At 35.7% G+C, this 26,142-nt stretch overlaps 1 protein-coding gene across 3 annotated transcripts in view; it reads right to left on the reverse strand.

Moving 5' to 3' along the window:
- Positions 1-26,142, reverse strand: part of LOC110446821 (transcriptional activator GLI3-like) — a 196,667-nt gene extending 170,525 nt beyond the window's left edge. For 2 of the 3 annotated variants that reach the window (XM_021492136.1, XM_021492133.1), the window contains exon 1: positions 25,876-26,142. The gene's annotated coding sequence lies outside the window, so the exon portion shown is untranslated. Of the gene's footprint in view, positions 1-13,709; positions 14,058-25,875 lie in introns of those variants that run through there. The other variant, XM_021492135.1, reaches the window with a different exon arrangement.

Here is a 26,142-nt window from a genome sequence, read left to right on the forward strand (position 1 = left end):
GTAGAGTATTACCACAGGTATCTGACCGTAGAGTATTAACACAGGTATCTGACCGTAGAGTATTACCACAGGTATCTGACCGTAGAGTATTAACACAGGTCTCTGACCGTAGAGTATTACCACAGGTATCTGACCGTAGAGTATTAACACAGGTATCTGACTGTAGAGTATTAACACAGGTATCTGACCGTATCAGTATCTTTTTTACGTGCTATAGTAACCTCACATTAAAACTAAGAAATATTTCATTTTTATCAATACAATACAACTGTATTACACACAGACAACAGTTAATATAGAATTCAGACAATGGTAATTTGAGTTCTGGGTAACATTTTTACGAGAAACATTGACAGGATACAGTTGATTACATGTAGAAATTACTTCATTATGCTAATGATCCATCTAGTGTCTAGATAAAGTTCAAAATCGTAAGACCATGACGGATAACGTAGCCTGGATCGATGTACAATGGAGCGTGTAACCACACCTGCATTAGGTAGCAAGTTACACTTGAATGACCTCTATGTCTGGAGCGTGTAACCACACCTGCATTAGGTAACAAGCTACACCTGAATGACCTCTATGTCCACACCTGCATTAGGTAACAAGCTACACCTAAATGACCTCCATGTCCACACCCGCATTAGGTAACAAGTTACACCTGAATGCCCTCCATGTCCACACCTGCATTAGGTAACAAGTTACTCCTGAATGGCCTCTATGTCTGGAGCGTGTTACCACACCTGCATTAGGTAACAAGTTACACCTGAAGGACCTCTATGTCTGGAGCGTGTTACCACACCTGCATTAGGTAACAAGTTACACCTGAATGCCCTCCATGTCCACACCTGCATTAGGTAACAAGTTACACCTGAATGACCTCTATGTCTGGAGCGTGTTACCACACCTGCATTAGGTAACAAGTTACACCTGAATGCCCTCCATGTCCACACCTGCATTAGGTAACAAGTTACTCCTGAATGGCCTCTATGTCTGGAGCGTGTTACCACACCTGCATTAGGTAACAAGTTACACCTGAATGACCTCTATGTCTGGAGCGTGTTACCACACCTGCATTAGGTAACAAGTTACACCTGAATGACCTCTATGTGTCCACACCTGCATTAGGTAAAAAGTTACACCTGAATGACCTCTATGTCTGGACCGTGTTACCACACCTGCATTAGGTAACAAGTTACAACTGAATGACCTCTATGTCCACACCAATCATTATTTGTTTTATACTATTTGTGTGCAACTCAACTAATCATTCTATTTTATACAATTTAAACAACCTCTGCTTAATCTGCTCAATTTTCATTTAATATTTTTTGAGCCTATGATTAAATTCTTTTACTTTTTTGGCAAATTAGATATTAAACCCCTGTTTCATGCATTTTGCAATCACAATGGCACATATAGTGGTATAATAAAAATGTAAAATTATCATAAACCAATCCGGACATTTTTATAAAAACACTTACCTGCCTCTTTGACCCCAGCCCGTACTGATCAAGTGCTATATTAAATTTATCTATATTTTGTGATTTTGCTAGGAAAAAATTCCACCTTTCTTTTAAAATAAATATTCAGGAAGCAATTATCTTTGAAATCTGGTTATTATCCACTATCCATGTAGCTTCAGCATGATTCTTTGTTAAGATTTTTATTTCAGATTTATAAATCTGATATTCAAATTTCTTTGTAGCAGTAAATATTTTAGACTTTGATAATGCTACTACCTAAATTGCCTGAACATAAATAAGGTTTTCCCAGTTTCTATCAATGTGTTTTTCAACACACTTAAAATATTATCTCTGTGCAATGAATAATGTTAGGAGTAAGAAATTTTTATTTTTTATTTGCTGAAAATTCTGTAAAGACCAGCTAAAAACTCGGTACAACCCACCTTTTAATTTAGGTGAATGGGTGCATTGACATTGAATTTTAAAACTAAAATCTTATCCAAACATCTTATCTCAACTTTTTTCCTAAAAAGATTCTTGGATGAAATATTACAAAGAATGCATAACAATTGTTTAATCAAGCCTTTATCATCCTGAAGTTGAACAAAAGAACCGTGAGCAATCTTGGCTATTGTAACTGGAAAGCAGTTAAAGATGCAACATGTGATCAACAACTTATTTTAGAGGGGTAGTTTGTTGATTCCGAGTTCATAATCAGAGGTTTGTAACATTAGTGTTGTTTGTATTAGATAGAATATTCACGTTTCTCCTGCCTGTTAGCAGTTTGCTATTGATTTCTAACAATAATACTGCATGGGTACTGATAGCCTGCACTTGCAATTTTTTCCTTATAAAATAATCAGAGCATACTAAGAGAATGTCAAATGCACATCTGCACATGATTATGGTAGTGATGATCAAGTTTTAAACCTTTACTGTTTGTATCACTTATAAGGTATTGTATCACTTATAAGGTATTGCCATTTCTCTGGCAAAATAATCCAGGATTACCACGTAGTTTTCTGGACAAGATTGATATTATTTAATTATTTACATACCATGGAAATAACAAATTGGCATAAATCTTTTCAAATCAATAACTATAGTATATATCATTACCGAAATCTAGCTCAGATCACCTTTCCCATGTAGGCATGGGTCTTCCCTGTGTCTAAAACCTACTTAAAATATAGTCTGTGAAATCTATACTCGCTCTATTTACAACAACATATCACGTTTGTAAATCCTACAAGGATTTCAGGAAATGGTATGACAACTATGGGGCTTGTTATAGTAACAATGTTACAATGGTGCACAAAAGGCAATAACTCTGTAAAAACATCAAACAATAGGCCCCTAGCTTACACATGCAGGATATTGATAATCTCGTCTCAGTTTCCAGGAGCTGGTGGTTTGTATAGATAGGTCTAAATGCTTTCAATAGTTAAATTATAACTTTGAATTTTCCCCAACTGTTCATAATTAAGTCCCACATAAACATATTAACCTGATTTTATTACATAATATTTATAGTAGATACTGACTCTCAGTTTATCAATGTTTTGTTTCTTTTGTTTACGGAATGTAAACTATGATATAATCCTGATATGTTACATCATTATATTGTCTGTGTAAATACAGAACTCCTCACACTATCAAAGAAATCAGTCCAGACAGTGGCCACTAACACAGTAGAGATTGTGTTGTACCGTATGTAATCAATATGTCAAGTTTTTACTAAAATACTTGTGCAATTGTAAAGAAGAACAAAATCTATACAACATGAGAATATTTAGAGTACAGTAAAACCATGCCTGCATTATTCCTATGATTTACAACAGTGACACAGGGTTTGAAATATAGGATTTGTTAAAAGTATTTACGGAGGAACAACATAATTGTCAGAAAAAAAATATCATGATATGCAAATATTTAGTAAATTGAAAATATTCTAAGGAATACGATTTCTGAATTATTCAATCGTTCGGATTTATTCCCCTCGAAATCTTCCATTCAGATTTGTTTCCCCAGAAATCTTAAATGTACTTTTTTCTGTAACTGAAACTGATTCTATACATTTTATAGAATGTTTATAGTTAGAAAATATCTTTTGATGATGACAAATTTTATTGCCCAGTAATCTGCCAGTGTGTTACTTATTGTGAACATTAAAGCCTAATTGTCCACAGAAAGCTGTAACTTAACCCAGCAGACTGTCACGTATCTCAGGGTACCAGGAAACTCAGACCAAGGGAGGCAACTCTACCATCTGATTAACACCCTAACTAAACACCCTAACTATCAAGTTCAACAAGCATGCTCTATAAATAAAACAAAACAAAGAACCACTCTTTAAAAAAACAGCAGATGTACCTCTTCAATTTAGAGTTAAGTTAAATGTGTGTGACCTCCAGGAAACAAAAGGTTACCAAATATACCAGTAACTTGTTTTGTAAACAGATACAGTGCACCGACCCATCTTTTTAACGGTTCTGTTTGGTTTAATTAGGAGATTTAAACTCGGATTTAAAATAAACCTATGGTTTTAGATGTTTTCAGCAAGGGATCATTTTCTTACAGTGCATGTTTTTCAAGTACTTGTACTTACAATCCCATTTGATGTAGTAACACCGTAAAACGTTTTGTTTAAGCTCTACTATGCATTGAAACATTAGCAATTCTATTAATTTTAAACACAAATGTGAGAAAAATGAGAAATGACAAGGATGATTACAGTACACTGCTAGAACATCAAACTACAGTCAGTACCGCTGAATACAACTTCTTTTTACAAAGAATTCAGGGCTGACTGTCTGTCTGTAAAGTTTAAACCAACTTTATTTCCACAATTTGTGTTGTTTATATGCTTAAACAGTTATTTTTACTTTTAAAAACAGTTACACATAACAAAATCTATAATTTTCACTTCTTACTTATTTATATGATACTTACTTAAAATAATCAACCTGCTTAGCTACATTTCTGAGCACAGTGATAAGAAATACCAGATGTCCCAGAACAAGGTCCAAAATTACATGCAGACTTCAAAAGTAACCCAGACTTGGTTCTCCATAGGAACTAAAATCTCTAAGTGAATGGTTATACTCACTTGATAAATTAATCAAGAAAAGTAGTCCAGATACCAGAAAAAAACTTTCAAGCCTCGGATTCACAGATGGTGAAACGAAGTAAATAGCTACCCTGGTCTTAACCACAGGTGGGTTCTATCATTTTTTCTTACTGCTTCTGACATTTACTGTATATACCATTAAAATCTGCAGAAAAAAAAACACTTTGAAAAAGCAGTTAAATTATCAGCTTGGGCAAGGAATTTTAACATTAAAATTATTTTATATGTTATTGGTGATATGTAACCTTTTAATTATTTTATATGTTATTGGTGATATATAACCTTTTAATTATTTTATATGTTATTGGTGATATATATATTCTTTTAATTATTTTATATGTTATTGGTGATATGTAACCTTTTAATTTTTTTATGTTATTGGTGATATATAACCTTTTCATTGATATGTATTGGTAATGCATTTTTTTTTATCATACTTGGTTGTTTGTATTTAATTTTATGATATTTTATGTTTCATGTCAGTTTTTATGATATTTTAACATTCCATCGTTCCTGTAATTTTATATAAATTTTAATTGATTTTTTTCATTTTTGGTTTTAATATTTTTTTATTCATGTTATTTTCAAAATATTATTATTTATGTTAATTTTTATGAGATTTTATTGTTTGCATTATAATTTATAATATTTTGTTGTTAAAACATTTTGATAATATTTCATTGTTAGCTTTTATAACATTTCCTTGTTCCTGTAATTTTTTATATTTCATTCTTGACATTAGTTTATATATCTTATTGTTTGTGTTAGTTTTCATATTTTATTATTCATTTTAATTTCTATAAAAAATACTTCGTTGTTTATTTATGTTTTATTTTATGTAGTAGATTTTAGTGTTTTATCGTTTGCATTCTATTCCGTCATTGCATATTGTATAGTTATCTTCTCTTGTGAGCAGGTATTGATTGTTACGTCATTGGTTTGTGAGAGTAACGTCATCAATTTTTGAGTAAACGACGTAATTTTCTCACACAAACCAATGACGTAACAATCAATACCTGCTCACAAGAGAAAATAACTGCGATATGCAAAGACGGAATAGGCATACATAAATTGCAATTGGGACTAGATAAGAAATAATCATCATCCCCCAATATGTGATCTGTGACCTGTAATTAAGAAGGTGCAGTACAACAGAATGAATACATTCTTTATAAGTTATGAAACTTAGTTGCCAATGTATATTATATATCAAATACCAGGCTTGATTAAAATTTGATACACTCTACATATGAAATCTTGGTCTAATTATCAATAAGACATTTGATTGTTTTTTTAAGACATTCAAAAAGCATTGTACATTTTATATATAGAATTAAATGATATAATGTCCATGTTAACTATTTAAAGTTGATAAAATACCCCTTTACAAAATAATTCTACAATACATCTGTTCAGGACCAGAACAAATGTTGGTGGTGTTTTTCCAACATAAATTTTACAGCAGCCTGTGTGTACATGAATTAGAAAAATACCAAGTGATATTTTTATGAAAATTGGGAGGATGCTCCTAATTTCAGGAACATGGAACACTGTTTTGCTAGGGGAAGCAGCCTACTTTTGGCTGCAAAACTTGAGGGAAAATCATTGGTTGGATCTATGAGTGATTAAATTCTGCAAGAAAACAGAAGCCTGCAGGGCTAGGGACTGTATTGTTCAGCTGGATATAAAGCTATGTTAAACTACTCTCATTTAAAGTAACAAATAGTTCTCAATCGAAGTAAGTGTCTGTATAGAAGAGGACAACACTCTTCTTTTACATGGCATTTGAATCTCTAGTCCAAAGGATGCTTCACAGCAAGTTTGGTTGTAATATGATCAACGATTCAGGAGGAGTACACTTCCAATATATTGAATAAAATAGCACTGGACATTTAGTAAGCAGTGACATTGATGGTTTATCAGACAGGGGTACAGGACACAGCTGGTCAACATATTGATCATCAGAAATAGATAGACATCAGATACCACACACTCAATATTCCCTCATCTCTACAGTATGTCATGTAGTTAGGAGAAATTATCTTTTATAAATTTAAATCATGAAAAATTAGCACATATTGTATGTTTTTCTGTTATAAAACCATTAAATTATATAAGAGTGTGTTTTAGTTTCTACATCCCACAACTGTATTTTTTACACACCCTCAAAAATTATAAAAGATTTTTTATACTAGTCTATATTTACATATTAATATAAATTTTGACCTGAATGACAAGAACTGTGCCATCCATTACATAAGAGGATAAAGCCGCTGTTATCAGAGACAGATCCCTCTGTTTGTAAGGACCTGGTTCTACAACTATTGTCATACCGTACAGGATTTCAAGATTTAAATTCATGATAAATTTATTGTGACTTTAAAACTCGTGTGAACAATGAGTAGAGATCCTACCTACCACAACTATCCTGACATACATGGCTGACCTACACACAATAGATTTGTTACCGTCCTTCAACACAAATCAAACACAAACCACACACATACACCACACACATATGTGGAAAATACCACACTCAATTAACCTGTTTTGTCAAAACCTAACAATTTTAGTTATTCAAATACTACTAGGTATAGGGTAATGGAGGCGTTTACTTGGGTTATTGAGGTGTAGGATAGTTCTAGCTTCAGTGTGTACATCATGTACTCTAACTATACACTGGACACTGGACACTGTTTTGTCAAGCATGACTATAGCATTGATAGATCATTATGTACTCTAACTATACATTGGACACTGGACACTGTTATGTCAAGCATGACTATAGCATTGATAGATCATTATGTACTCTAACTATACACTGGACACTGGACACTATTTTGACAAGCATGACTATAGCATTGATAGATCATTATGTACTCTAACTAAACATTGGACATGGGAAACTGTTTTGTCAAGCATGACTATAGCATTGATAGATCATTATGTACTCTAACAATACACTATACACTGGACACTGTTTTGTCAAGCATGACTATAGCATTGATAGATCATTATGGAAACAAAAACATACCTTGTGGAAGTTTTATGAAAAATGATAAAGATGAAATAAACATAATAATAATATAAAATTGACAATAGCATTGTGAGTGTAAACGTTTAGCGGGGCTAGACCAGGACTTGAACCCTAGAATTCAGATTGTTATACTTGCTCTAACCAATTAACTATTCTACATAGCCCAACTGTGCTACACTTGTATTAGAAAAAAACGAAATTAAAGGGAGGTTACTTTATATGAAAAACCACAGTGCAGTGGGACAGGGACCCCTGAAATTCCATATTATGTACTATTCCAACCTTTAAATGGAAGATGTGTCTTCAGGGGTTTATGAGTTAGGGACATGGAAACTTTGTTGAATTTAAAGGATTGATAGTTCTTCTTCTAAAGTTTGTTGAGTTTGAGGGAGAGACCAGAGAAATTTCTACTTCCCCACATTTTCCTTGGGTTTGAGAGAAGGACACAAGATCTACTTCACAAGAACTTGACAGAGCTAGTTCCCCAGTTAACAGCTTTCCTTTTTATTTGGTATCTTCTAAAACATAACCTTTGTTAAACTATTGCAATATATATTTTATCCCACTAAACAATATATTATTCCTCCTCAAGTACAAAAAATAAGGGTTTGTGTTGTTATATTGTCACTGGACAATTTATCTTCTTCATCGCCTCCACCATCTGTCTATCCACTTACTAACAATACTCTTCATTGATAGAGCCTCCCTATATCTGTGGTAACAGCACTTCTCCCTCCCCATTCCCCCTCCAATCTCTGATACAGCCTCCCTGTCTGTAGTACCAGCACAGATCCCTCCCCTTACAAATTTCCATCATATCAGAGATACGGTGGGGAACAGGTTTATACTCCAAATGTTTTACTCAGAGGTGTGCACTGCCATGCTGCTAAACTCTCCATTAGCAGTCAGAGATCAACCGTTATTGCTGCTCTACCACATAAGTATACTCCCCAACACGATCTCTCACAGAAAGTCAATGTATACTCTTCAACATGGTAGCTCTCACAGGAAGACAACCTGTACTCCCCAACATGATACTTCTCACAGTAGGTCAACATGTACTCCCCAACATGGTACTTCTCACAGTAAGTCAACCTGTACTCCCCAACATGATACTTCTCACAGGAAGTCAACCTGTACTCCCCAACATGATGGCTCTCACAGTACGTCAACCTGTACTCCCCAACATGGTACTTCTCACAGTAAGTCAACCTGTACTCCCCAACATGATACTTCTCAAAGGAAGTCAACATATACTCCCCAACATGGTACTTCTCACAGTAAGTCAACATCATACATGTACTCCCCAACATGGTACTTCTCAAAGGAAGTCAACATGTACTCCCCAACACTATAGCTCTCAAAGGAAGTCAACATGTACTCCCCAACATGATGGCTCTCACAGGAAGACAACATGTACTCCCCAACACTATGGCTCTCAAAGGAAGTCAACATGTACTCCCGAACACTATAGCTCTCACAGGAAGACAACATGTACTCCCCAACATGATGACTCTCACAGGAAGTCAACCTGTACTCCCCAATACTATAGCTCTCACAGGAAGTCAACCTGTACTCCCCAACACTATAGATCTCACAGGAAGTCAATGTGTACTCCCCAACACCATAGCTCTCAAAGAAAGTCAATGTGTACTCCCCAAAACTAAAGCTCTCACACGAAGTCAACCTGTACTCCCCAACACTATAACTCTCACAGGAAGTCAACCTGTACTCCCCAACACTATAGCTCTCACACGAAGGCAATGTGTACTCCCCAACAGTATAGATCTAACAGGAAGTCAATATGTACTCCCCAACAGTATAGATCTCACAGGAAGTCTATGTGCACTCCCCAACAGTATAGCTCTCACAGGAAGTCAATGTGTACTCCCCAACCCCATAGCTCTCAAAGAAAGTCAATGTGTACTCCCCAAAACGAAAGCTCTCACACGAAGTCAACCTGTACTCCCCAACACTATAGCTCTCACAGGAAGTCAATGTGTACTCCCCAACCCCATAGCTCTCAAAGAAAGTCAATGTGTACTCCCCAAAACGAAAGCTCTCACACGAAGTCAACCTGTACTCCCCAACAGTATAGATTTCACAGGAAGTCTATGTGTACTCCCCAACAGTATAGCCCTCACAGGAAGTCAACCTGTACTCCCCAACAGTATAGATTTCACAGGAAGTCAATGTGTACTCCCCAACAGTAAAGATCTAACAGGAAGTCAATGTGTACTCCCCAACAGTATAGATCTCACAGGAAGTCAATGTGTACTCCCCAACAGTATAGATCTAACAGGAAGTCAATGTGCACTCCCCAACACTATAGCTCTAACAGGAAGTCAATGTGTACTCCCCAACAGTATTGATCTCACAGGAAGTCTATGTGTACTCCCCAACAGTAAAGCTCTCACAGGAAGTCAACCTGTACTCCCCAACAGTATAGATCTCACAGGAAGTCTATGTGTACTCCCCAACAGTATAGCCCTCACAGGAAGTCAACCTGTACTCCCCAACACTATAGATCTCACAGGAAGTCAATGTGTACTCCCCAACACTATAGCTCTCACACGAAGTCAACCTGTACTCCCCAACACTATAGCTCTCACAGGAAGTCAATGTGTACTCCCCAACAGTATAGATTTCACAGGAAGTCAATTTGTACTCCCCAACAGTATAGATTTCACAGGAAGACAATGTGTACTCCCCAACAGTATAGATTTCACAGGAAGTCAATTTGTACTCCCCAACAGTATAGATTTCACAGGAAGACAATGTGTACTCCCCAACAGTATAGATTTCACAGGAAGTCTATGTGTACTCCCCAACAGTATAGCCCTCACAGGAAGTCAACCTGTACTCCCCAACACTATAGCTCTCACAGGAAGTCAATGTGTACTCCCCAACCCCATAGCTCTCAAAGAAAGTCAATGTGTACTCCCCAAACCTAAAGCTCTCACACGAAGTCAACCTGTACTCCCCAACACTATAGCTCTCACAGGAAGTCAATGTGTACTCCCCAACCCCATAGCTCTCAAAGAAAGTCAATGTGTACTCCCCAAAACGAAAGCTCTCACACGAAGTCAACCTGTACTCCCCAACAGTATAGATTTCACAGGAAGTCTATGTGTACTCCCCAACAGTATAGCCCTCACAGGAAGTCAACCTGTACTCCCCAACAGTATAGATTTCACAGGAAGTCAATGTGTACTCCCCAACACTATAGATCTAACAGGAAGTCAATGTGTACTCCCCAACAGTATAGATCTCACAGGAAGTCTATGTGTACTCCCCAACAGTATAGCTCTCACAGGAAGTCAACCTGTACTCCCCAACAGTGCAGATTTCACAGGAAGACAACAACATGTTCTCCTCAACACTTTAAATTAGTTCTCCTTTAGTGGACATACACTACGCCTTTAGTTTTTCTGCAGGTGGACATACCCCAAGCCTATAATTCCCCTGTAGGCATACATACATGAAGCTGTTAGTTCCCCTGTAGGTGGACATACACTAAGCCTTTATTTCTCCTGTAGGTGTACATTCCCTAAGCGTTTAATTCCCCGAGTTAGACATACACTAAGCCTATACTTCCCCTGTAAGTGGACATACATTTAGCCTATACTCCCCCCAGTAATTTGACATACACCCCTGTAAGTGGAAATTCACTAAGCCTTTACTCCCCCCCAGTAATTTGACATACACTAAGCCTATACTTCCCCCAGTAAGTTGACATACACTAAGTCTTTAATTCCCCTGTAGGTGGACATACACTAAGCCTTTACTCCCCCCAGTAATTTGACATACACTAAGCCTATACTTCCCCTGTAAGTGGACATACACTAAGCCTATACTTCCCCTGTAAGTGGACATATACTAAGCTTATATTCCCCCAGTAATTTGACATACACTAAGCCTATACTCTCCCCAGTAATTTGACATACACTAAGCCTATACTTCCCCTGTAAGTTGACATACACTAAGCCTATATTTCCCCTGTAAGTGGACATACACTAAGCCTATACTTCCCCTGTAAGTGGACATACACTAAGCCTATACTTCCCCTGTAAGTGGACATACACTAAGCCTATACTCCCCCCAGTAATTTGACATACACTAAGCCTATACTCCCCCCAGTATGTTGACATACACTAAGCCTAATCTTCCCTAGTAAGTGGACATACACTAAGCCTATACTCCCCCCAGTATGTTGACATACACTAAGCCTAATCTTCCCTAGTAAGTGGACATACACTAAGCCTAACCTTCCCTAGTAAGTGGACATACACTAAGCCTTTAATTCCACTGTAGGTGGACATACACTACGCCTATAAGTCTCATTCAAGTGGATATCATTTCAAACCTTCACCTTCCATTCAGGTGGGTTAACATTAAGCTTTTATGACTTCTGCGGGTGGATGGACTTAGCTGAGCTTGCATGCTAACACTTAGGTTATATATACCCCCTCAGGGAGGGGACTGTAGTATATACAACTATTGGTGTGTTATAGGTGAGGTACATATTTATTAAGGTGCAGTATTGTGGTGGTTATATTAGAGAGTATTTCCCATCACTTCCCAGCCCCCTCCACAATTTACATTGTCATCTGATGTCACCACAAAATGCTGTCAAATCTACATGTCATTCACTTGTTGTGTCGCTACGAACACATGTAAATACTGTTTAGTAGACCAGAGTTCATGGCACAATACAGGACTCAATGTAAACACATAGAAATATTGCACCCATTAACCCACCTGAGTTACACATAGGCCACTCCATCCTTCTCTTTTACAGTAAAGTAAAAGACATCAACCAAAACTTCATTCAGTAAAAAAAGCATGCCATTCCATTTCCGCAGGAACATTAGTTACTACTCTCTCTGTATTATTTCCTCTGCAACCCTTCTCTATCAGTCTTGTTGATATCTGTACCCTACCTGACCCTTCTCTATCAGTCTTGTTGCTATCTGTACCCTACCTGACCCTTCTCTATCAGTCTTGTTGCTATCTGTACCCTACCTGACCCCTCCCTAACAAACCCTTCTCTATCAGTCTTGTTGCTATCTGTACCCCTCCTCGATCCCTCTGTACCCAACCCTTCTCTATCAGTCTTGTTGCTATCTGTACCTCTCCTCGATCCCTCCGTACCCAACCTTTCTCTACCAGTCTCATATTCTCATTCAATCTCATTCCTATCTGTGCCCCTCCCTTACCAACCCTTCTCTATCTGTCTCGTTCCTACAGTATCTGTACCCCTCCCCAGATTCCCCTCTGTACCCAACCCTTTCCTATCAGTCTTGTTGCTATCTATACCCTACCTGACCCCTCCCTAACAAACCCTTCTCTATCAGTCTCGTTCCTGTCTGTACCCCTCCTCGATCCCTCCGTACCCAACCCAGAGAAACCAGTCTCATATCCTCCTTCAATCTCATTCCTATCTGTACCCCTCCCTGACCCCTCCCTACCCAACCCTTTCCTATCAGTCTTGTTTCTATCTGACCCCTCCTCAACCCCACCATACCCATGCAACCTTTCTAAACCTTACTTGATTCCTTTTAACCACTTTAACCCTAAATGTTTCCCACTTAAACCTCTATGTACACAGCCCAATTTCCAACATATTTGTACTCACCAACCAACTGTCTCCTCTGTACCCCTCTTCAACCCCTCTGAACCTAATACCCTTCCTTAACCCCTCTAAATTTTATTCAGTTTGTCTTAACTTTTTCTCAACTCCTCTGTACTCGTCCTTAGACCCTTTTGACCCTACCTGACCCCTCTCAACCTTATCCCGTTCATGCTACCCCCTCTAACCCCATAGTATTCAAACTCTTGTAACCCCCAAAACTATTTATACCATTCCTGAACCTTTCTGTACCCTGTAACACCTCCGCTGCTCCGACGTAAACCTTCTGCCCCCCTCCTCCTTTCCCACCTCTGTGACCTATACCCTACATCATACTTATTACTGATGTTTACACTACCGACACCAATCAGCTGTACACAGTAAACCCGTGTACATCTCTGAATTACACCCCTCCCCCTCCATACAACAAACAACACTTACCTGTAATTTAACAATAAGAACACTGCAACAGACTGCACTCCACTACACATCCATTCATGGGCAAATATCCAGTTTTCAACAACAAACTTTGAACACAGAGATGGACCTTGGGATCCTGTTGTCTTTCCTGGAGTCTGGGATAGTAAATCAGCATGTGCTAGGCCCCTCCATTGTAAGTAACCCACACATGATGGGGATGTTTTTTGGTGGACTAGGGTGTGTAGATCGTAGTGGGTCCCACACCAGTGTAACACATGGTTTGTTGTACCCCTCTCAGGTTACACACACATACACGGGAAGTATGGCAGAGCTAGCCAGCTATCACAGAACCAACTCCGACACGGCTCATCCTGCCAATTTTAAATTCATTTATTTCTAAAGCTTTCAGTTTGAAAGTCAAAGAAAACCTAAAATCCATATTTCTTTGTAGTATACAGCTTACAAACACTGTCATTGGTTTGATTCATAAACTTTACTAGCATTTTATTGGTGATTTTTTCTTTTTTTAGAATATGTAATGAATTAAGCATTTGAAAATTTATATTTTTGAAGCATGGATACTAGATACAATTCAACAGCAATATTGATTTCCAATACATCATTTCCTTCAACAAAATTTTGTTGTTTTTTAAATTGATGAATAGGTTGAAAGATTTTGACTGTATTTTACTGTATTTATTATCTTAAATTTGCAACATATTAAATTGATATAACTGACACAAGTAAACTGCCACTGTTTCACAAAAACTACATTTCATTTTTTAAATCAAAATAAGAAAGACACTGATTTTTTTCTTTTTATATGTTACTATAAATGTATTTTCATGTTAGGTAAAATAATTTTGAGACGACATACTTTTTGTCATAAAACTACAGGTCAGGGAATTGTACAGCAAGATTTACTCAATTAAATACAAATACTTAAATAGTATCAAAATATTAATTTTTGCATATGTAAACTGGAACGTGAATTTTACAATTTTAATATTTATATTAGAACTAAATAATATTTGTGAACTGAAATATTACTTAAACAATTTTCATATTTACATTAAAATTTAGTAATAATTGTAATTACTTGTCTGATTTTTTTTAACATTCACGTTAAATTTAGTAAAAATTAATGTTATTGTTTTCATTAAAAGTCAGCTATATCAGCAAACTGAATGAACATTTACATTAGGAATATTTTTAGAATGAATGATACTTATATGATACTAAAATTCAAATTAGATTTAGAAATACCTGTATACCCTTTCACCCCTATGTAACTTTAGTAGACTCTTCCATGCATTGATCTGGATGAGTCCATTATGGTCTACAGTGGTGAAAGGGTTAAATGAAATTAATAACTAATTGATTTTAATATGTTCCTTCAAGAAATCTTTCTTTTTAAGGATATAATTTTATGTATCACAACTGGCAATTCAGAATAAACGATTATTATAGATATCAGACCTTAGTAAACCCAGCAAATGCGGTTGCTTTCAACCATATTAGATTCATGCACGTAAATTGAATTTATTTATTCAATAAACTAAAGGAAATTCAACAAATACATTTTCATTGAAATACTTTCATAAAGATGGATTGATATTTATATTATTTAAACATTTCTTAATTTCTCCAATGAATTTTAACTTGTCTGAATAAACAGCTAAAGAGGTTCCCTCACCATAAAAAGATAAAACAATAATGGTATACCTCACACTAACAGTAACAATTTAATATTATATATATCTATCATTCATTTCAAGTGCAAACTATTTTAATAAAATCTAGTTCATCTACTTCTGCAAATAAAGTCAGTATAGTCCTCTTCAAATAATTTGAAATTGAATTGAATTGCTTTTTTATTAACAGCAGAAAATTATCAAAATATGCACATACTTATAGCAAAACACGTAACTTGAGGCAGACTTACAAAAACTATAAAATAATCTCACAACTTTCACTTTTCATTTTTGAAATTTTTCAACTTTTAATACTACCATTACCCACAAGAAATATGTGTGAAAAACCGCACAATTTCAACGCATATACAGCACATAAAATTTTAAAAGATTTAAATTTTTCGCCTCACAATGAAGTACTTTAAAATGAGTTATTGCCATCATACAAATGCAAATATAAAGTACTTATCTTAAAAAGTGAAGGTAATAAAAAGCTATTGCAGATAAAGGGACTTTTACGCAGTATCACCAGCAGTACATCAAACCGCCTTTAAAAAAGCCAGATACTTCAGGGATGATTTATGTATGTTTGAGGTATGTCAGAAAACTGGCAATGCAGTCATGTACCTAGTTTTGAGAATGCACCCCATTACAAAATACCTGCCCAGGTATACAATATACCTTAGGTCAAAATGTCGGTTTAAATGCATACATACTACATCAACTTTCTAAAAGGTCAAAAGGTCATTTTAAACACATTAGCGTATATATATATATGTATATTAAGGTCATTGATATTTCAGTTAACTGGAAATATAGAGAGGTTTAGCAGGTGAGAAAGGTAGGTTGAAAACCTTTTTGGATAGAAATTCAACTATTTGTTACCATATTTAGACAATTTATGAAATTAATTAAAATGAATTTTTTAAATCAATCTGCCATTTATGTACATGCTTCCTAAATTGTAACATGAAATTCTGGGTATTTGTATCTACTGAATTATTAATATGGAAATTATTCTGCGAAAAAGTAATTGTTTTGTCAAATTTTGAAATTCTAATTAACTTGCAATACATAAGATAAGCTATATTCCTATCCACAGACTTAAAGACTTTTCAAAGACTTAACTCAAAATGGTCTTGAAGTAATATCCATAACTCAATTATGTTCATCAATAATAACACACCGACTTAAACATGTTTAAAATTTATCTGCATGCATCAATTTCATAGAATGATCTACAAATACAATAGACAGTTTTTTATATAATCACCAACACTTGTTAAATATTTCACTCATTATAAATGTCACTTTAAATATGTTTTCTTTTAAGAAAGATATTTATTGATGAAGAACAAAATATTTAACATGATGTCATTAATTATGTACTAATTTATTGTATTATACATAAAACTAGTTAAGGCTGTTACTAACTGTTTTCGTTTTTACCTCATCTCACAAAAAGATTTCTCATCTTGCAATGGCCTTTCATAGTTAGACTCAAACTATGCTTACTTGGCAGTCCACGGGACTAGTTACACAGGACTGTACACAGGACTGGTTACACAGGACTGTACACAGGACTGGCTACACGGGACTGGTTACACGGGACTGTACACAGGATTGTACACAGGACTGGTTACACAGGACTGGTTACACAGGACTGTACACAGGACTGGTTACACGGGACTGTACACAGGACTGGACACAGGACTGGTTAAACGGGACTGGTTACACGGGACTGGTTACACAGGACTGTACACAGGACTGGTTACACCGGACTGGTAATTGTTTATTTTCTAGTCCAATGTCAATATAGCTAGTCCCAGGATATCCTGACTGGCTACACGGGACTGGTTACACGGGACTGTACACAGGACTGGCTACACAGGACTGGTTACACAGGACTGTACACAAGACTGGTTACACGGGACTGTACACAGGACTGTACACCGGACTGTACACAGGACTGTACACAGGACTGGTTACACGGAACTGGTTACACAGGACTGTACACAGGACTGGACACAGGACTGTACACAGGACTGGTTACACAGTACTGTACACAGGACTGGTTACACAGGACTGTTTACACAGGACTGGTTACACGGGACTGTTTACACGGGTCTGGTTACACGGGACTGTACACAGGACTGTACACCGGACTGTACACAGGACTGTACACAGGACTGGTTACAGAGGACTGTACACAGGACTGGTTACACAGGACTGTTTACACAGGACTGTACACAGGACTGGTTACAAGGAACTGGTTACACAGGACTGTACACAGGACTGGACACAGGACTGTACACAGGACTGGTTACACAGTACTGTACACAGGACTGGTTACACAGGACTGGGTACACAGGACTGGTTACACGGGACTGTTTACACGGGTCTGGTTACACGGGACTGTACACAGGACTGTACACAGGACGGGTTACACAGGACTGTACACAGGACTGGTTAAACAGGACTGGTTACACAGGACTGGTTACACAGGACTGGACACAGGACTGGTTACACAGGACTGGTTACACAAGACTGTACACAGGACTGGTTACACAGGACTGGTTCCACAGGACTGTACACAGGACTGTACACAGGACTGGTTACACAGTACTGTACACAGGACTGGTTACACAGGACTGTACACGGGACTGGTTACACGGGACTGGTTACACAGGACTGGTTACACAGGACTGTACACTGGACTGGCTACACAGGACTGTACACAGGACTTGTTACACGGGACTGGTTACACGGGACTGGTTACACGGGACTGGCTACAAGGGACTGTACACAGGACTGTACACAGGACTGGGGACACAGGACTGGACACAGGACTGGCTACACGGGACTGGTTACACGGGACTGTACACAGGATTGTACACAGGACTGGTTACAAAGGACTGGTTACACAGGACTGTACACAGGACTGGTTACATGGGACTGTACACAGGACTGGACACAGGACTGGTTAAACGGGACTGGTTACACGGGACTGGTTACACAGGATTGTACACAGGACTGGTTACACAGGACTGGTTCCACAGGACTGTACACAGGACTGTACACAGGACTTGTTACACGGGACTGGTTACACGGGACTGGTTACACAGGACTGGTTACACAGGACTAGTTACATGGGACTGTACACAGGACTGTACACGGGACTGTACACAGGACTGGTTACACAGGACTGTTTACACAGGACTGGTTACACGGGACTGTACACAGGACTGGATACACGGGACTGGTTACACGGGACTGTACACAGGATTGTACACAGGACTGGTTACACAGGACTGGTTACACAAGACTGTACACAGGACTGGTTACACAGGACTGGGTACACAGGACTGGTTACACGGGACTGGTTACACAGGACTGGTTACACGGGACTGTACGCAGGACTGGTTACACAGGACTGTACACAGGACGGGTTACACAAGACTGGTTACACAGGACTGGTTACACGGGACTGGTTACACAGGACTGTACCCAGGACTGGTTCCACAGGACTGGTTACACAGGACTGTACACAGGACTGGTTACACCGGACTGGTAATTGATTATTTACTAGTCCAATGTCAATATAGCTAGTCCCAGGATATCCTGACGGTAACACCGTAAGTGTAAAATAAAACATGGAATTCACTATATGGGACTTAAAACCTTCCCATTGCTTTATAAATATTGTGAATCTTAGAAAATTTTGACAATAAATAATATACAATGTTTCTGTATTTTTAAGCAGATTTTGGAAATTATTCTTTGTATTTATATGATGTTTAACATAATTTTTACAAGTCCAAAGGTGATTCACTAGTTCTTGATGAAATCTACAAGTCTCGATCGACTAGCAGACTGTGGCATTAGTTCCTTGCCCTGTAGTTCCATATCAAGCTCATTTGAAACACGTCTGAATATGTAGACATAAAATGCACTATGACATTGACTAATGACAAACTTAAAATGCAGGTTTTAAATGTTTTAAATTAGGAATAACATATGAAACAACTGTGTCTTTAAATCAAACATTTATTCATTAACGATATCTTCAACCCCACACAGGCAAAAGGGTCTTTCATAGTGATCATGAGTTTTTAATTATAATTTATTTTATTAGTAATGGTAGAAATTATCAGGATATTTAATTACAATAATACTTTTTAAATTTGATTTATTAATTATTAGTTATTGTAATTATTTCATAATAATCATATTTGTAAAAAGAATTTTTACACAGCATATTCTTTTGAAAACCTCTATGATTATGTTGTCTTTAAATCTTTAAGAAATGTGGATGTTCGCTTTACATCTGGCAAATTGATTAGAAACAAACCTTGTTAAAGTCTTAATTATTAACAGACTGTTACCTCATTCACTTTAGAAGCCAGTTATACAAACAGGTGAAATTAATATTTATGAATCCCACTTAAGGTGTTTTACATAACAAGCTATAAAACCTGTTTACACGTAGTTACTCTTGTATAAAAATAAACAATTTCTGAGGACTTTTTGTTATTTCAATTTTATACATTAGATACCCAAATTATTTTATTTCAAAGGAGAGTTAAACATGTCATTATTCTATAATTATGTAATATTTAAAAGAAAATGTAGCAAAATTGTTCTTGGAAAATTAAGTAGTACTTTCTCATTTCATCAGTGTTTAACACATCCTATTAGTGTCTTCCTATAAGAAAATACATCTTACCTGATGTTAATTTTGTTTATCAATCTTAGATAGTTTGACAATTCCTAAGACTGCGACAAGAGGCTCAGAGGCCTGAAAAGCATACCTGGTCATTTCTATGTTGAACTGCATCAATATCAAATGAGAGAAAAATAAATTAAATCTGCTAAAACCGGCAGAAATTTAATAAAGTATTAAACAGAATAGTAAGCCATAGGCATACTAATACCTTAACCTCCCTTCCTGTGTTTGACAATTCAATTTTTAATGTCTCAGCCAATCAGAGGCCAAAGCCAATACAGTAATATAATTACAGATGCTCAACTATTGATGTACTTAGGACACCCTCGATTGACCAAACCCAATATCCACACTCAACAAACTTGCTATCCACATTCACCAAACCTGATAACCAAAATCACCAAACCTGATATCCACACTCACCACACCTGTTACCCACTCACCAAACCCAATATCCACACCTGTTACCCACTCACCAAACCTGATATCCACACTCACCAAACCTGTTACCCACTCACCAAACCTGTTACCCACTCACCAAACCCATTATCCACACCTGTTACCCACTCACCAAACCCAATATCCACACCTGTTACCCACTCACCAAACCTGATATCCACACTCACCAAACCTGTTACCCACTCACCAAACCTGTTACCCACTCACCAAACCCATTATCCACACCTGTTACCCACTCACCAAACCCAATATCCACACCTGTTACCCACTCACCAAACCTGATATCCACACTCACCAAACCTGTTACCCACTCACCAAACCTGTTACCCACTCACCAAACCCATTATCCACACCTGTTACCCACTCACCAAACCCAATATCCACACCTGTTACCCACTCACCAAACCCAATATCCACACTCACCAAACATGATATCCACACTCACCAAACCCAATAACCACACTCACCCAACCCAATGTCCACACTCAACAAATCAAATACCAACCGTCTCAAGTACCCAAATATATTCACTTTGAACTAACTGAAACATCCAAATATTTGTGTTCAAAATATCTTTCAAGATGGTTTCCATGTTGATTCTGTATTGTTTATGTTAAGGATACTTGCAAGATCTTTTCCCAAAAAGTACAAGGCTGTTTTGATAGCAGATGATTAGAACTGTTTGACAAGGAATGATATTCAATAATTGAATCTTCCCCTACCTTGAGGTTTTGATATAGAAATTTTCCAACCCAAGTCTAAACCTAGTATAATGATGGTTAGCCCTTTCACCCCTATGCAATTTTAGTAGACGCTCCCGTGCATTGATCTGGATGAGTTCATTATGGTCTACAGCAGTGAAAGGGTTAAACAACATTACATCATAAATCCTGTCCAGAAAATTTTGATTGACCAATTACTATTAAGATGGCATGCTGACATATACAGAGCTTCTCGGGTGATTTTTATGATGGCGTCCACTTTTTTAAAATTAAATTTTAAATATTTTACAACAATTATGGGACAAGTTTTGTCAACAAGTATTAATCACCGTCATGCTGGCCTGGATGGTAGTGTTCAGTTGTTATTGATGTGGGATGAACCTGGAGTACCCCAATAAAACCTGTGTGGTCAGACAGGTGACCCCGTACACTTACAGGTCCATTTAGGGATTCCAACCTCAACCCTGTAGGTGTAAGACAAGTGCACTACCCGCTCTGATACTCTCCCATTCAGTGACTTTAAGACATCACATGTATTGTATTTGAACCCTATCTGTTTCATTTTTCAACAAAATCAGGTTGGGATACGCATTTTTCTATTTAAACTGCAAGGGGCACAATGTTCAAAAACAAGTTCGAAAAATGTACTCCATGCACGTTATTTGAAACAAATTATTCATTGTTCAAACATTAAGATAAAATAATAGAAATGTGTAGCTGAGAGAAAACAAATACACCTTTATAATATACAAGCAAGACTTCTTCAGTGATCAGTGGTCATGTTTAGATACCAAAATATTGTAAAATGGCATTTAACTTCAGTTGAAACAATAACAAATTACAGTAACAGAATTTGATAATGTAATGATAATTTATTATGTAATTGCCATTGACCATGTCCCTGGACTCTATTATACCACTCTGATACCTCAGATTATGCAAATAGTTATAAATTATTTTTCTTCATATTTGCTCCGAGTCCTGTCATTGTTGAGAGACCGAGTCCTGTCATTGCTGAGAGACCGAGTCCTGTCATTGTTGAGAGACCGAGTCCTGTCATTGCTGAGAGACCGAGTCCTGTCATTGCTGAGAGACCGAGTCCTGTCATTGTTGAGAGACCGAGTCCTGTAATTGCTGAGAGACTGAGACTGTAACACTATTTTGTCAGGTGATCATAATTGCCATTCAATGACCTGATTTTAACAACACAGATTTGATATTCCAAGAATTTCACAAACTGAGGTTAGGAGCATGAAATAACTAAATAAAAGACAACTTCACTTAGTAAAATGTTAATATATATCATGAAAGTTTTAACACCTAGTACAACTTGCTAAGTAAACTTTAAAGGCAAAACAAACCGAAGGGTGTTAACCAAGGATTTGAGGTTATTAAAATATATAAATTCTTGGTTGTTTATTCAAACACCACTCAAATAAACATTCGATATATTAGTAATGTGTTTATATCTATCTCTATTAAAAACAATAATTTAAATTCAATTTTAACTTAAATGTAAAATATTTAATAAATGTTTGAATTACTCCAAAAACACCTTTACTCGCACAATCTACAGCACATTAAAGTTTAGAAAACTAAGAAAATTAAATGAATGTGAAAATAATTATAAGCAAATATTTTCTTATTTGTATAGAATAATTTATATAGAGTGAACATATTACTTTAAAAATAAAATTTACAAATTTACAAATTTTACAACAAATACTTAAATACAGAAACATAAAAATGTCAGTTATTCACACTTTCAAACCTTATGAGTTTTCATAAAGTTGTATTACCAGCATTAAATATTGCCTGGGTTACATTTACACCTGTTTTCTTAGTTGATGGTTTTAGGCACTCAGTAATATTTATATTAAATGTTTTACAATTTTATACAAAGCTTTTAACATTTAACAACAACATGTCCCCTGTTGTGTTCTATCTCTGTAAAAGTTTTATGGTAATAGATTCATCCTTATCATGACAGTGTTGTATCACAAACATAAGTAAATTTAAAAGTGAAGACTTTATTTCCTCTATAAGAAATCAAGTATAAAGTGAGAGAGGTGTTAATTCATTTTTTTTATTGACAGCAAAATGTTTTTGTCTAATTTGTTTTATTAGTCTAACTCAAAAGAAATAAATGCAAGTCTGAAGAATTGAAAATAAACTACGTTTTCAGGATGAAGTTTATACACATATCCAGTACAATACAGACAGGTGATGCATTTATATTATTTACCTAAAATTTAAATAATTCAATTATCAAAAGTGTATCCATGATAAATGAGCATAATATGCGGTCACAGAATTTTTCAATCAATTTCAAATATAATAATATCATTATTACTTTACCAATATAACTATTCATAAAAACATTAAAAATACTAGAAGTTATAAGTAAATATAAGAATTCCTTTAATGATTTTACATGGTGCCTATGTGTTGTATCACTTCCTCAGTAAGTCAAACATGAAAATGGAAACAGGTCATTTTGTTAACCTCATGTTCTATTTGACATATTTCTTATATTGTAAAACAGATAATATTTTAAAGCTATTATATGTTAAGAAAATATATAAAAAGCATTTTTTAAGAAATTAATAGCCATGAGAAAATCATGGCATGCTGGTGTTTAATATTTTACTTCTAATGCTTAAAAAGATATTAGCAGAAATAGGAAGAAAAAGATTATTCATTTTTCTTTTAAATGAAATGAAAATATCAAGGAACATCAAGAAACAATATGCTTAATTACATAATACATGAATTCTCTTCACTATTTTTAGTTATAAAACTAATTCCAAAAATAGAAGCAGAAACCTGTGATAAAATCAACAATATTTGGCATGAAGATTTCCCTTAATCATAATTGATCAAAATCAAAAACAATGTACATAAGTACACTTCTGTTTAAAAAATAATTAATTTGAAATGATAGGAAAGGAAAACAAGCTATTCAATAAAAATATTGCACTTCTTTAATGCTTAAAAATATGTTAGCCCATGCATTAGGGTAATTTACAAGTCGTTTATCCGGTACATGATTTATTTAGAATATGTTTATTCTGTATTAAAGCTATTTAAAAGTTATTTATTACATATTAGAGTTAGTTAGCGATTATTTACCCAGTACGAGAGTTTCTGACAATATTTTTTTATACTATATTAGAATTACATGTATTTGGAATATGTTTACCAATGTATTAGAACCAGCTGAAATTATACAAAACCTCAAGATACAATACCATACTTATTGCGGTCACATATCGCAGTACAAATGCTTACAATATGATATGTATCACGATGCACATAGTTATATGCTTAAAAAGTCAACTTTATAATGACAGAGTGCAGGATTTTACCGAGTTTTGTCAGAGTATTCGGCAGTACTTTTGTATGATTTTAGTACTTTTGGGTATGACTGCATAAGGACCACATCTTTACTGAAGGATTCAAAAATAGTTACTACACATTTTCAGAGTTTAATAAATAAAAAAAAATATTGATAATTTCTGTATTATTTATGTATTGATACTGTCAAACAAAACAAGTTGATGTGATGCACAAGAAAGTATCATGATATGATACCACTCATTGAATCATTTCAGCCCTAGTACTCAAGTTATTTAGAATAGGTTTAAACAAAGTAATTGAGAAAGCACCTATTTATATCCTGAACTTAGAGCATTGGCAAAGATATCTTCACCTCCTCCATCATTCAAATAATCTGTTAGAAATCGTCTACATTAGATTCCTGGTACAGCGGAGATGTCTTGTACGTTAGATATTTTCATTTGCATTAATTCTAGACTTTCATCTGTGTTTCGTAACTTAACAGAAATACATCCCATTAAATGTAAATGTTTGAGTAAACATTAGCATAACATATTTGTGAAATCAAAAAGATGCCATAGAAATTATTCAGAAATTTAAAGATTATTATTTTGAGTCAGGTAAATATCAGAAATGTGACAGTTACAAGATTATACAAACATGTCAATTAAATATTATTTCTGCTTTGAATTCTTCATTGAAAATTTTAATTTATCGTGTCAGAATATGGTTAGTTATAAATATTGATAATTTCCCCACATCAGCTACTTAAAAGATATTTTGAATTATTAAAATAAATATAATATGTTATTATAAAATTCCTTGCAAGAAATTATTTTACGAAATTGAAACTTAAGCTTCTTCAGAATTGTTTCAGCTAAATGCTGCACCTAATGACATTAGCCCTTAGGTGGAATCGGGAATGTAAAGACTGTTGCAGCCATGACTTAAAAAACCCAACTAATTAACAATTGAAGTTAATTTTCTTTGCTTTCAAAAATATGACAGTTTCAGGTACGATTTTTGGTACCGTTGAAAACAATACCACAACCATATATACCTCATACTAAATAATTCAACACAGCTGCATTCCAAGATGGCCGACCTATGAGCTCCAGTCTACATTCCAGCGAAGATGTAGTAAATTTACTAAAATGTAACGAAGGAGTCAAATTCAAAATGTTCTTAAATTCATGTTATGAACAACAAAATTTTAAACAATTGATAATTTTTTTATCTGTACGTACCTTAATCCCGTGAGAATTATCCATCACATTATGATAAATATCCAGGGACACAATTACCTCCCTTAGATGCACAAGGATCACAAAATCAAGGACATCAACTAATTATCAGAAATTCCTATGTTCTGTGACAGTGAAATCAGAAATTTTCACTGCCAAAATGAGGCGAAAGACATTAAAGCCGACATAACAAGCTAGAGACCTATGATACAGATCTACATTATACAAAAATTGGCAGCTAAAAATGGCCAGGTTTCGCAGACGACTTCA

Source organism: Mizuhopecten yessoensis, unplaced genomic scaffold (genome assembly GCF_002113885.1).
Source record: "Mizuhopecten yessoensis strain PY_sf001 unplaced genomic scaffold, ASM211388v2 scaffold3011, whole genome shotgun sequence".
NCBI classification, from domain to species: Eukaryota; Metazoa; Mollusca; class Bivalvia; order Pectinida; family Pectinidae; genus Mizuhopecten; species Mizuhopecten yessoensis.